Source organism: Parasteatoda tepidariorum, chromosome 5 (genome assembly GCF_043381705.1).
Source record: "Parasteatoda tepidariorum isolate YZ-2023 chromosome 5, CAS_Ptep_4.0, whole genome shotgun sequence".
In the NCBI taxonomy this organism is placed as follows: domain Eukaryota; kingdom Metazoa; phylum Arthropoda; class Arachnida; order Araneae; family Theridiidae; genus Parasteatoda; species Parasteatoda tepidariorum.
The window spans coordinates 26,407,535-26,421,254 of record NC_092208.1 but is presented as its reverse complement, the minus strand read 5'-3'; the positions used below and the strand labels follow the sequence as shown (position 1 = coordinate 26,421,254).

The 13,720-nt window shown below is 26.3% G+C and overlaps 1 protein-coding gene across 1 annotated transcript in view; it reads left to right on the top strand.

Annotated features, from left to right (window-relative positions):
* The first annotated feature begins 628 nt into the window (after window positions 1–628).
* The window catches only part of LOC107452238 (diuretic hormone receptor-like), a 186,923-nt gene continuing 173,831 nt past the window's right edge, over window positions 629–13,720 (top strand). Inside the window, exon 1 of the mRNA XM_016068585.3 lies at window positions 629–791. The gene's annotated coding sequence lies outside the window, so the exon portion shown is untranslated. The remainder of the gene's footprint in view (window positions 792–13,720) is intronic.

The window sequence follows — 13,720 nt, the reverse complement described above, 5'->3', positions numbered from 1 at the left end:
TTTAACATTTTTGTTCAATAAAATTCTAAAATAAAATAGAAAAATCTGTGTTTGCAGATTTTCTTGAAACAATTGAACGGTAAAAAAAGAAAATAATGAATTATAAGCATTTTACGTTTAATTTACTTATTTTTAGTAAGGTTTTAATATGCATAGTTTTATTGTTGGAAAAAAAATTATCACACTATTAACAATAAATTTTAATAAAATGAAATATATTGCATTTCTGGATTACGAATTGTGCTACAATATAAGCATAAAATGTGTGTGGTGCAAAATGTAACTAATTTATATAATATTGAAAATACTTAATATTTGAAACTCTCTCATTTGTAATTATATTAAAATCATTTACTGGCAACGCTATGATTTTCTAATAACTATGGAGAGTCAGTAAGTTATAACTTCAAAGCATCGTCTTAACTACAATAAATGGAGATAAATATTTAAAAAAAAATATTGAGCTACATTTCACAGATGTTGAACACTTCACAATAATACATTAAGGGACTATGAACTGAATAGTTATTAACTGTTTCCAAATAATATGAAAAAGCACTACTACAGACTATTTTCAAGAACCTTAGTTTGAAAGTTCCTACATAGATGGCGTAGCGCAAAGAGAGGTGATCTTAGTTTTCGGGGGATCTATGAGAACGCGCAAAATAAGCGCTCATTGAGTTTGTTTTCTCCAACAGTTCGTTCCTGTTTTTCCCTTGTAATTATTACTTAAAGATCACTCATTTCTTGCTGGAGAGATTTAAAGAGTTGGAGGAAAAAGAAGAATTCTGGTAAGTGAATCACTTATCATACAGGAAAAAACTTTAAATAGGATTTTTAATAATTTTTGAATTAAAGTATCAAATAAATATATTACGAAACTTTTAGAAAAGCTTGTTTTGAAGGAAATTTATTTGCTATGCACTAAATAAAGATTGCGAAGCATATCAAATGATTTACAATAAATTTAGTTTAGTAATTTAAAGATTATTAATTAAATTTGCATATTTTTTAAACAAAATATTTGTATTTTTTCAATTGTAAAAAATTCTTGTTGGAAAGTTTTAGTAAATAGTTTTAATTCCCATCTTAGAAAAGTGTTTCAAGCAGCATTTTTTTCAAAAAAATTAAGGAAATCCTCTTAATAATTAAACCTTTCAATTTGGTCATGTTAATTGAGATATTTATATAAAATTTGAAAATTTGAAGTTTTCAATATAACTAGTAATTAGTTAATAGTAATAGTTATAGTAATAGTACTAGTAATTAGTTAATATATCACTAGTAATTAGTTTCTAATACTGAATTAATACTCATAGTCGTTAAATATAAGCATCTTACTTAAATTTTTTAATTTTTTTAAACAAATTTTAAAAGATTGTTTTCGACGTCGTATAGTTGACAATAAATTTCAAATATGATTATTCTCTTACTACATAAACTAATTTACCTCCATGATTGAAGAATTGGCTAAAAGTTCAAAAATTTTCAAACAAATTTGCGAAAAGAAAACAATTATTGTGGTTCGAAAAGCAAACAGCAAACGATAAATAAAATGCTTTTTAAAGCGAGCAATGCTTGTTGCATATTGATTAGTAAAATATCATACTAAGGATAGAAACTGAAGTTTAAAATAAACATTACATTTTATAATTTACTCAGAAAATAATTGTTTTTACATATTCCACTGAGAAACAATTTTTTTTTGTGTTTGTAGATTTTTGAACAGATCTCAGATATTTTGGCGTTGCTAATTTCAAATAAGCAATCGGTTTCTCTATAGAAGTTGCAGTTTTTATGCAATTTAATAACATATTCCTAAACAAGATCTTTTAAAATTCGTTCTAGGGAATGCTAAGTGCTCAACTTCTCTAATACGTAGGGAGTAGTAGAAAGAAAGCAATAATACATTTCAGTTTATAATACAATACGTTAAGGCATACGCTTTTTGTCTTTAGCATGATTTTCAGAGGAGTAGACAAGTTTATATGTATGTACATAAATTTATGTATTCCTGATAAACTTGTACATTCAGCCGAGAAATCAATTAAACAAAAAATACTATTTTGAAAAATATCTGTATCTTTTGGCACAAAAGTAATTACAGATATTTGAAATTCATGCACCCTAACTTGGTCAAATAAAGTACTTGTATAAATACAAAAAAAAAATCCCTTTCCTTTTTTTCAATTTTAAAATTTATTTGTGCAAAATATTTGAAGCATGTATGCAGAAGCTTTTAGGTACTCCTTAAATTTCTCTACTCTCTCATTCGAACAATTTAAGTAGAAAGAAGAATATTTCGAAAACACAAACAAGTATTCTTGTAAGCTATTTCGAAATGCCATTTAAATACCATGATTAATTTACCATACATTTGTACTTTGCAATATTTATATTGTTGTTAAATTAACATTTTTAATAGTTTTGTAAGATAACTTCCTTTGAAAAGTTTATTACATAAAATATTTGTAAACCGAAGTTATCTAAATTTCATTTATATTTAGTTCAGGAAACTTTTTTAGTTCATAGAGTGGGGCTTAAAAGTATTTGTTTAAAGAAAAATATTTTTTCATGAAAATTTAGCCGTGCGTAAAATACAATGTACAATTCGTTGCATAGTACATTCAATGCATGCAATATATATTTTTAATGCAACGTATCCTTAAAAATATACTGAGAAAAAAAGTTTGGTCAAAACTGCCAGAATATGGTAAAATTTACAACGTGTTTCTCGCACAATGCGGGAACATCAAAAAGCTCGGTAATTTTTACAGAAGTGCTTTAGAAATTATTTTCTTAAAATGAATAGTAAAATGTGATTTATATTGTGAGATAAAATTTGGTAAACATATCATGATACTTTAGAGCAGAGCATAAAAATCATTTTTTTGAATAAAGAACATGATCATAGTAATCAGATTAATTAAAAATAACAGTCTGTTAACTTGCTACTAACGTGATTTTATCCCTGCTCTAGAGTCTTGTATGCTATTATCTATTTAGTTATCAGGGGTCTGTCCAGACATTTTGTGAAAGGTCCGTTTTTGTAAAATTGTGAAAAAAATTACTCGTAATTTGTGAACATAAAACAAACGTTAAGTCACATTCTTTCAACCAGGGTCCGGCTTTTGTGAATTTGTGCAAATAGGGTCCGGTTATTGTAAAAAAAACTTTTTCAAGGAGTTTTTAAATTGTTAAGAGATACGAGATTATGCTCAACACTGCAAAATTATAATTAAAAAAATAATTTTTAAATGATAAACAGCAATTGCTGCTACTAAATTAGAGATGCGACATACAGATATTTGGTATTAAGCCTATACTGCTAAACACAGAATATTTATTTCGAACGAATAAAGGAAGAAGCGTCTGCCCAAGACAAAACTTAGTTCGTTTACATCTGTCTTTCTTTCCTCCCCTTCCTGGGAAGTGTTTATTCGATTAACAAAACAATAATGAAGATAAACAAATTTGTGAAGGGTCCGATTAAAAGATTAATTATTTTGTGAAGGTTTCATTTTTAAGTTAAAATATTTTGTGAAGGGTCCGTTTTTATGAGAAGATATTTTGTGAAGGGTCCGTTAACGAACCCAAATTTCTTCTAAACAGGCCCCTGGTACTATACAGTTATTCCAAGCTTTTAATACTAATAATGAAATAAAAAATTGAAAAAAACTTAGTTAAATAATTTCTTATCTGTTGTAGCTTTACGAAAGAATCTCATTATTTTATTATTTTTTAAATATTGCAAAAATATTTTATAATAATATAAACTTTCATTTGTTGTCTTGTAACAATTCTTTTATACGATAGTAAATGAAATATTGTACGAAGTAAATGAAATCGTATTTTGCCCAGTTAATTCTGACTTAATTTGATTCACAGTATCCCCCTCAGAATTTTCAAAATAATTATCGTCTTACATTTATGGTCTGTAGGAAGATAATTGCTTCCTCTAGTATTTAACAAACTTTTGTTCGCACAAAGGAACGAGGGAACTAATTTTAAAGCATTATTTTAATTTAGAGGCAATTATTCAAAACATTTATCCAAAGTTTTCTAAGATTCATGCTCTATGTTTATGTACTCATCCGTTTCGGAGTATACGTCAGTGTAATTATCATGAATTGTTATGACAAATCGTGTTGTTATCTGTTCATGTTTATATAGTAATGATACTGTTTTAAAGTTCATTTTTCTCACAAATTATTTTCATAATTTTTCTAAGGAATTTTATTACAGAAAATATTTTAAGAAAATTTAATAAAACTTTATTATCATAGATTATTTTTAATATCATAAAAATTTTATAAGTGTATTTACTAATGTCTGACATTAAAAAACGTTATCTAGACTAGATGCTGAAATAATTTGAAATGCATATGTAGTGGATAGTTATCGCCTTAGACTAGTTTTAACTTTTTTACTTGTAGAATAAAATAATACAAACGACTTAAAAAAAAGTATGACAAATACATCTTACTTTCGTCTATGAATGTATTTTATTGTGAACGATATACAATTCAGAATTTTGGTTCATTAAAAAATGTCGTCGAAGGTACAGCATGTACTTTACGTGCAACATGTACCATTCCTTGCCCCTTAGATTATTAGAATATTGAATGTTACACTTTGGATAGCATTTGTGTATTTTTATTCTAGACTTGCTAGTTGTTTGAAGTTTAATATATTTATGCAATTTTAACTTGGCGTTAACGCAATTGTTAAATAACTAAAATAAATAAAATGAATTATAAATCTTATACCTGATAATATTTTATTGCAAAATGTATAGATTTATTTGAAACATAAAAATTTTTACACATTGTAAATAGAAAAGTTCATAGGGAAAAATTTTACTCTAACAGACGCTTCGTTATACTCATTCTAAACCAGAGGAGGCACAGCAAGCATTCAGTTTCCTGATTTCAATATGCTTAACAAAAAGAACTCATTTTAATTGAAAAGTTGGCATTTTATCTTTTAGAGAGTTTAAGATCTTTTTTATCTTATAGAGAATTTTCAGGTCATCAATATTTTATTAATTAATTTATTAATATTTTATTAAATTTATTTATTAATTCTTTTTCCATCATTATCACAGCCTGGTACAGTCTAGAGCTGTCCTAAATAGTCCTTATTGCTAAGTCAAACAGACACTAAGTTTCTCTATTTGTTAAGATGTATTATATAATTAATTATTTTATTAATTTTCATAATTTAATTTGTTTATATTTTAAAGCGAACTTTTATCTTACTAATTTTTAGATCAATATTTTTTTATCTAATAGAGAATTTACCTACTTTTATATTTCAAAATTTAAGTATTATAGTGTTTTATATTTCGGTTAAATGTTTACAAAGTACTAAGCAATTAAATAGAAAAAAAATACTGAAGCACTGGAGGGGAGAATCGAATCTGAAATTGTCGCTAGCACAACAGATCACTTTATTGTTACAGGTACCAAATACATATAGAAATGCCAAATTTTTTCACTAGGTGGCGTAAATATTGACATTGGTCCGAGATAAATACGGTTCAAGGTACTATGCTCTTTCCCGTAATATATTTCGTTAACTAAAATGCCATTTCCATTCTGTTGCAATTTACATCGTCCAATATTATTTCCATTGCAATTCAATTTTTTTAAGATTATTTTTATTCAGTCCATTGTTAACAATGTACTATTTTTAGAAGTTTTGAAACAAATTAAATAATGTTAATTATGAAAAATTGCAATATAATATACACCGAAGAGCCATTACATAATGACCACCCTCGATCTATAACAATGGGCTCGCCCATGTTTTCATGGTTTCTCGCCCAGGAAAATGTTTTCATGGGGCACATTAAGACTCATAATCCTCATAGAACAATCCCTGACGTCTGTAAGCTATTTGAACATAGTTGCAGACCAGGTTCACCCATTTATGGCAACAGTTTTTCCTGCGGGGGATGGTGTTTACCAACAGGATAATGCACCATGTCATAAGGGTCGAATCGTCATGGAGGAACATTCCAGTGACTTTCAGGTCATGTCTTGGCCCCCAAATTCACTTGACCTTAATCTAATAGAGCATTTGTGGTCCTACTTGGAAAACCAAATTCGTGCTGCCACGCTACCCCCTCGCAATGTGAGGGAATTGCAGGACCAGTTGGTGAGCGCTTGGTACCAGATACCTCAGACTACCTATCAGCTCCTTGTGGAATCAATGCCGCGGCAGGTGCTAGCAGTTTTGAGGGCTAAAGGTGCTCCTACATATTATTAACAGGGTGGTCATAATGTAATGGCTCTTCGGTGTATATTTACGGTTTATTTCATTTCATTTAAATAAAACAAATATGAAATATATAATTTCTGTCTAATAGTTTGAGTATTTGATTTATATTTAAATCTAATGTATTATACTTTGAATTATTGTTTTGTATTTTGAGCTGTTACGCACTGAGCTATTATCTTTGACTTTGAACTATTATCTGATACTTTGAGCTGTTGTCTTATAAATTGAATTTTTTCTTTAATAATTAAATTATTTAAACCATTGTCAGCCGCTTCACAAATATAAACGAAAAAAGATGATTCCACACAATCTAAACGGTTACAAAAATAATGACTCACGGAACATTTATATTATTTAAAGAGTATAAAATTATTTTATAAAGATTTAAAAAACGTTAATTTATTTTCTGAAATGTGAGTTTTTCTTTAACAGCTATTAAAATCGACAAAACCGCATTCAAATTCGTCATCAAGCAAATTTCTAATTTATGTCGTAAAGTTATAAGACAGTTAAGAAGATTATCAGCAGCAAAGTGTTCCATTTTATTCCAGATTCATTGAAATTCTGTCGATAATTTGACAGGAAATAGATCTTTGAAATAGAAAATTAATTAATATCCTGTACTGAGTACTGAGTCTTAGTACTGAGTGAAAACTGTTGAAGTTGAACTTTTATTTCAGATTTGTGTGATGATTACTGCAAGGACGCAGGTGTTGATTAATTTGTTTCGATACATTTTCTAACAGCAGAACTTATTGGAAATTCAGTTCTCTTAATATAAGAATTCCGTGATGTAAGAACAGTATGATAATAAATTTGATTACTTTTCTGTTTTAGAATTTTTCTAGTGGTGTAACTGAGATTTAAAAAAATTTGTAATCGCATAAAAAAGTTCTGTACAATTACACTCGTAATTACTTATTCACTGGTAATACTCAGTGCGAATTTTTACATTTAGATTTTGAATTTATATCAGGAGTTAATATCTTACAAAGTGATGTATTACTGCTTAAATTTATAAAAAATTATAAATTAAAATTTGTTATGATTTATATTGCAATAACTTATAATTTAATTGGACTACCAATGTTTTTTTTTTTTTGTTGTCTAAAGCGAAAACGATTACAAATACCAGAATTTTATTTGTATAATCATGTTATTTCAAATTGTGTGCACTGCTTAATAAATCCTAAACTTAAAATGCTTAATTTTTATTTTACTTATTATAAAAGATTATAACTTATTATAAATAATATTACAGATGTTCAAATAGAATATTTCATGCATACAATAAATAAGGAGACATAACATATTTAAAATCAAATACACAGTGTATTTTTTTGCTAAGCACAGTAATTTTCGAATATGGCTTTTACATATTTCAAATACTTTGCAGAGGTGGCAATATCTAATAAAAAATTGGCACATTTTATACTTGTTTAAATTATGCTGTATATTATTACAGAAAAGAAAATAATAATTAGAAATTCTACTCTCTCAGAAATATAACTCTCACTTTTGATAATTTAGTAAGCCTTGAGCCATTCTTCGTTAATTTTGAGAATTATTCCATTATGAAATCACGTGATTCGTGACGAAATGGTAACTTTCGAAAATTACGAAAATGTTTCCTCAACTCGAAATCTCATCTTAAGGCATTGTGGGAATGATTGATGCACAATGATTATTAGAAAAGTTAACTTTATTATTAGGTTTTTATTCCTTCATTAAAAAAAAATCAAAGTACGAAATATTTTTTTACTAGTGACGCAATTAGTTTTCTCGTACAAGTAGCTATTTTGTCACTTTGATGAAATGTTCACTCGGAGCATATGTAAAGAAACGGTTTCGTTAAAAACGAAGAAAGTTTCGTAATTTGAAATTTATAGAAAATTTAAATTTTGTATTGAAAATTTAAAATTATTTTGAAGCTAAGAAATCAATTTTTTTACATCTAACTTACTTGATACATGAATAAAACAAAATAAATAGGAACAAATGCATGCAAAAGGATTTATATAGTGTTAGAGTTTAAAGAGCCGCATATAGTTAAAAAAAATTCAAATTAAAAAAATAATAAGAAGTTAAAAAAAATATTCTTAAAAAATTTTAAATTTCCAAAAGTTATATTTATAAAGGGAACTTGCTTCTCTGACTCTAAGGTGCTTGTAGAATGTAAATTATCACTTTGAAAATGTAGACAAACATTCATGTGATAGATTATTTAGAGCATGTGTAAAAAAGAAAAATAAATTGTTTGACTTTAAATAAAACTAAATCTAATACATACTTAATAATTGTCCAGACTGATTTAACAGTGTACAAGTGACCCATGTCTAAATATTTGAAACTCAATCGTTTGCGTCCAAAATGTTCTAATGTCAAAGATAGTTTGAAAAATGTGTATTACATTGTATAAAACGTTTGGAAAACGAATTTGACTGATGAAAAAAAAAAGAATATCATTTTCAGTAAGAAAATTTGATAACAAATAGATATTTTGGTGTCGTATTTTGAGGTTGTGTGGCAAAAAAACGTGAAGAAGAAATTTATTATCCACCAGATGGCAAGGCGTTCAAGTGATAGAGGTTTAAATGTAGGGCAATAACAATATTGAAGATCAATAAATTATGATTTTTTCCAGTTATTTAATGTATTGCAATATTATGAAAGTATGAGAGTTGGTAAATATCACTTTGTTGCATACCACAAATATATTGTATACGATACAAGTTATTCAAATGTTATCGAATGTTAAAAATAGTTATATAAATAGTTATATAAATAGTTTAGCTTATGTTGACTAGTAGTAAAGTATTTATGGTTTTTTGTTGAGATTTTCTTATGTTCAGCTTACAAAGATCTATTTTCTATTTAACACTCTTGAAGATTTAATCTAAATGAGTAAAATACTTCTTTTAAAATTTTTTATATTTAATCCAATAGATTCATAGTCTTCTGTTAAGAATCAACTTATTAGTTTTACCATATACTTATTAAAATCGCACTCTGCTTGTGAATAAGGTTAAAACCAGTCTCTAGTTTAAGATAAATTTTTTTTTTTTAAAAAATGTACATATACATTGTTTGTATTTAATAGTTCAATGAGAAAAAAAGTATGGCATAAAATACCAGAATATGGCAAAATTTATTGTATTTCTGTCACTATGGGAACAACAAAAAGCTCGGTAATTTTTATCAATGGGCTGTCACGTTTTTGAAGAAATTTACAATAAAATATAGTTTTATAATGTGTAGTAAAATTTGGTAATTTTAACACGATGCCTTTGAGCATGACATATAAACCATATTTTCGGTTAAATTTACTTATTATTTTTTTATTGCTTACTAAATATGTGGCAATATGAACTGTAATTTTGAAAACCAGCATTTCCGGTAAACCGTTAACACACGAATGGAAAAGTTACCAAATGACTTGTTTAAATGCAGTATATTTTTGTTTTGGCAATTAAACTTATGTTATTATTGTTTTGTTTTTTTTTTACCAGAAACGCCATTACCATACACTGCGGTAATTTTGCCAGACTTTTTTCTCCGTCTTCATATAAGAAAAATTTTTATCATATTTTTTGAAAAAAGGAAAGAATTTAAAAAATCTATTAATCATTCTGTAGTTTTATCTTGAATAAATTAGAGCTATATTGGGGTATCAGTTTTCCAAATATCCCCTTTTACTAGCAGAAAAAAAGTAATCTAGCTAAACAATACAAATTAGAATGTTATGCTAGAAACAATCAAAAACAGAAAAAAACTTTTATGATTGAGAAAAAAATGTTGCATCTAAAATTATATCCATACTTTATGATAAACCAAGACCGAAAATTGCGAGGAAAATTTAATGAGCAAGTATATCATTACCAATTTTAATGATATAGTTAGATTTCAAATTTAAATGAAATTTTGAAAAGTATATTACAACCATTTCAACGTACAGTCTGTCTCAAAAATATAGGTGCATGCATCATTTTGCTTTTATTTAGGAAAATATTCCAAATATTTTATTCTACATTTTAAAGAACACTGTTACTTTGTCACACTGATTTGAGAGAAATGTATAATATTTTTTTTGCAGAACAAAATACCTATTTATAAAAAATTTTATCCCCATATTATAGTAACTAAAAAATTTAAGGGAAGAATATTTTAATTGATTTAATATTTAAAAAATTTAAGGGAGAAATGATTTTCATTGAAAGCTTTAGGCTATTTAAGTTTGTAAGTCACATTCAGTCAAAAAAATATTACCTCATTTTTCTCTAAACCATTTATAATAAATACCGCAATGTATCATTTTTATAGAACTAAAATTTGGACAAAGTGAAAAATTTTAACCTTTTTTTTCTTTCTAAAACCCTGTTTTTGTTCAGTTTTAAATGTGAGTTTGTGCTCCATCTTGATAGAAAGTTTTAATAAAATTTTTCATGAAATCTATAAAAGATATTAGATTGTTTCTCATAATGAATTTGTACTTTACTGATTGTAATATCTTATTATTAAATGTTGAATTTTTTTGCCCAGTACAACCTCAAGTTATCACGAATCCACTACCTTGCTGACTATTGAAACATACTTTTTGTTTGCTTCTTGTATAGCTCCAGTTATGTTGATTACCATGAGGATCAGCTAAATTAATTTTTTTTTTCTCATCCTCATTGATAAACATTTCATCTAACCTCTCATGATTATTTAGCCCATTGCAGTAATATTGCTTTGTCTAGCATTTTATAGAAGGAAGAAAAAAAAAATTTCAAAATTGTTCGCGCAATTGTTCTGTGCTGAGTGCTCTTAACTCTAGAATTTGATGCAGTTTGTTCTGGTTCCATGATTTGTTCTGGTTCTGGTTTAGTTTTGATTCCATTATGAAACCTGAAGATTTTTCTTGTTTACCAACCAATCACTTTCCTATAGTAATCTAAAAATATTTCTTGAATATCTGAATAATATAGAATATAAATGAATAAGAATTTTAATACTCAGAATTTAGAAATTTTATCAGAATAATCAGAATTATTTCCGATCTTTCTTAGGCACAAAATTTTATTTCCTTCAGAAAAATTTTACCTCTTGCCATTATCACACCGTCCAAAAAATAAAAGATTTCATAATAAGTACGTACTTCTAATATACCAAAAAGAAGGAAGCGATAGTTGTTAAATACATACAAGGGCAGTTTGATTTAAAAATTCGTCTTCAAATTTAAGTATGAAATTGAAGTAACAGAAAATATTTGTTCTAAAATGCTTATTAATATATTCAATTGTTTATTTGAACAGAACAGATTATATCTACTAACATCTACCTCTACTAACTTATTTTTCAAAAATATATACCGAAACTGTTATACAAATTTACTTAACTCTTTTCAAAATATTTGTGAAATTAACTAGATAAATATTTGATGGAAAATTACAAATGAACAATATTTACAAATGAGCAAAATAATTTGATTCTTTTCTATACATTTGGGACAGACCCTCGTAAAAGAAAAATATACAATGCGTTTAGACTAAACTTGTGTTTAGACTAGAAAAAAGTTAATCAAAAAATCATAATAGTTAATGCAAAATAGTTAGGGATCAATAGGTAAATACTTACGACTGTTTAGCATTAATGTGTATGCATTAAAGAGAGTATCGAAAAATTATTACACATAAAAGCTTCTAAAATTAGAAATATATAAAATAGGAAATAGCTGGGAAAAATGACCTACACATCGAACTTGGATGTGTTCATGATATAAATCAAACATAATTGAAATATAGTTTCGATGTGATTGATAATACAAACAGATTAATGGTTTTTAGAATAAAGCTATATTAATCATTACCCAAGATACATTTACCTTAAGAGCTAAATAGGAAATCGTATCGAACTAAGCAATTCTGTATGTCCTAGTCACATTTGGTTCTTTTTATAGACGTTAATATTTATAAACATTTATGGATACTTTTATAAAAAATAAATTAAGGTTATATATTGGCCGTTGGTGTGAATTACTTTGACATAAAAAAATGGAAGTAAAAAAGACTATTTAAAACGATAATTTGTAACATTTGAAAACGTTATTGATGTAAATATGCAATTTTTTAAAACATATTTTCATTGATTGTTTGATAAAATCTTTAATTAATATCATCTTTGATTGATTAACATATTTCTTTTTAATCTCAAAGTATTGCTACACTATCAAAATATTAAGTAATATTTTAAAAAATCCTTGTTTCCTCTTTTTATTTCGCATTGTTACTGTTTGGGGATACCCATCTTCAATACATAGATTTTTTTCGGGTTCAATAAATAAAATTTTTATTCAAGTTTTTTAAGAAATCATTTTTTATAATGCTTTTTTCGATGAAAATTGATTATTATATTATTAAAAAGTATTACTTTAGTATGAGAATAACATTTACTTCTTAACGAAAAATTTCTTACACGATCAAAAATTACGTTTTCGATAAGTGAAGTCATGTTTTTATTTTGGTTTGTCTACGATTATAATAAAAAAATTATGATCATGAGTATGAGGATATCTTTATTTCTATTTGAATGAAATTTTTTGCTTAGAAACAAAGGATAGAACGTTTTTGTTAGTTGTAATTTTTTTGTTATGTTTCATTTTTGTGCATTTTGGCAGTAATTAAGATGCTAATTATAAAAGATGCAAATTAAACACTCAATCATTTTGAATAATATTTTTGTTATTATGCAGGATAATGATTTTAAAACGCGTTACCAGTTAAATCTTCTTCGTAGATTATCTTCATCTTTGGAAATCAACGTAAATATATTTTTTAATCGAATTTTTTTATGAACTTCTAGACTATGTATTTCAGTTACACCCTTTTTCTAAAACACGGATTCAATGGAAGCAAAAAAAGTACACATTTAGTATAAATTATAAATTTGCTCCAAAATGTTTCCAACAATTAATCATTTTTAGTAAACATAACAGTAATCTTCGTTATTATATATTAATTATTAAAAAATAATAGTTAGCTAATAAAAACATGTGAGGCTAAAATACTCCTGAAATCCCTATTCTCTTTATAATAGAAGATTACTTTAAGAAAGAAATTTGTTTCACTTTTAAAAAGTTAAATGTGTTCAATCATTATTTTTCATTTTTATTCCAGCACATAGAGTGATTGATTGTAAGGAATTTAAAGAACTTTGCAAGATTGCTTTCACATTGTTTAGTTTTCTTTCAAAACATTTAAAAAAACCTATTCAAAAGCTCTTTTGTAGATAAAACATTACAAAAATAAATCTTTGCTTTGATAATACAACTTGGCAATTCCATCATAATAGATTAACAATTATAGATTAAAAAAGCAGTTGAAAATTATTCAAGCACTGCTGCATCATCTTATATGTATATTTAGGAACCGTATATATATATATATATATATATATA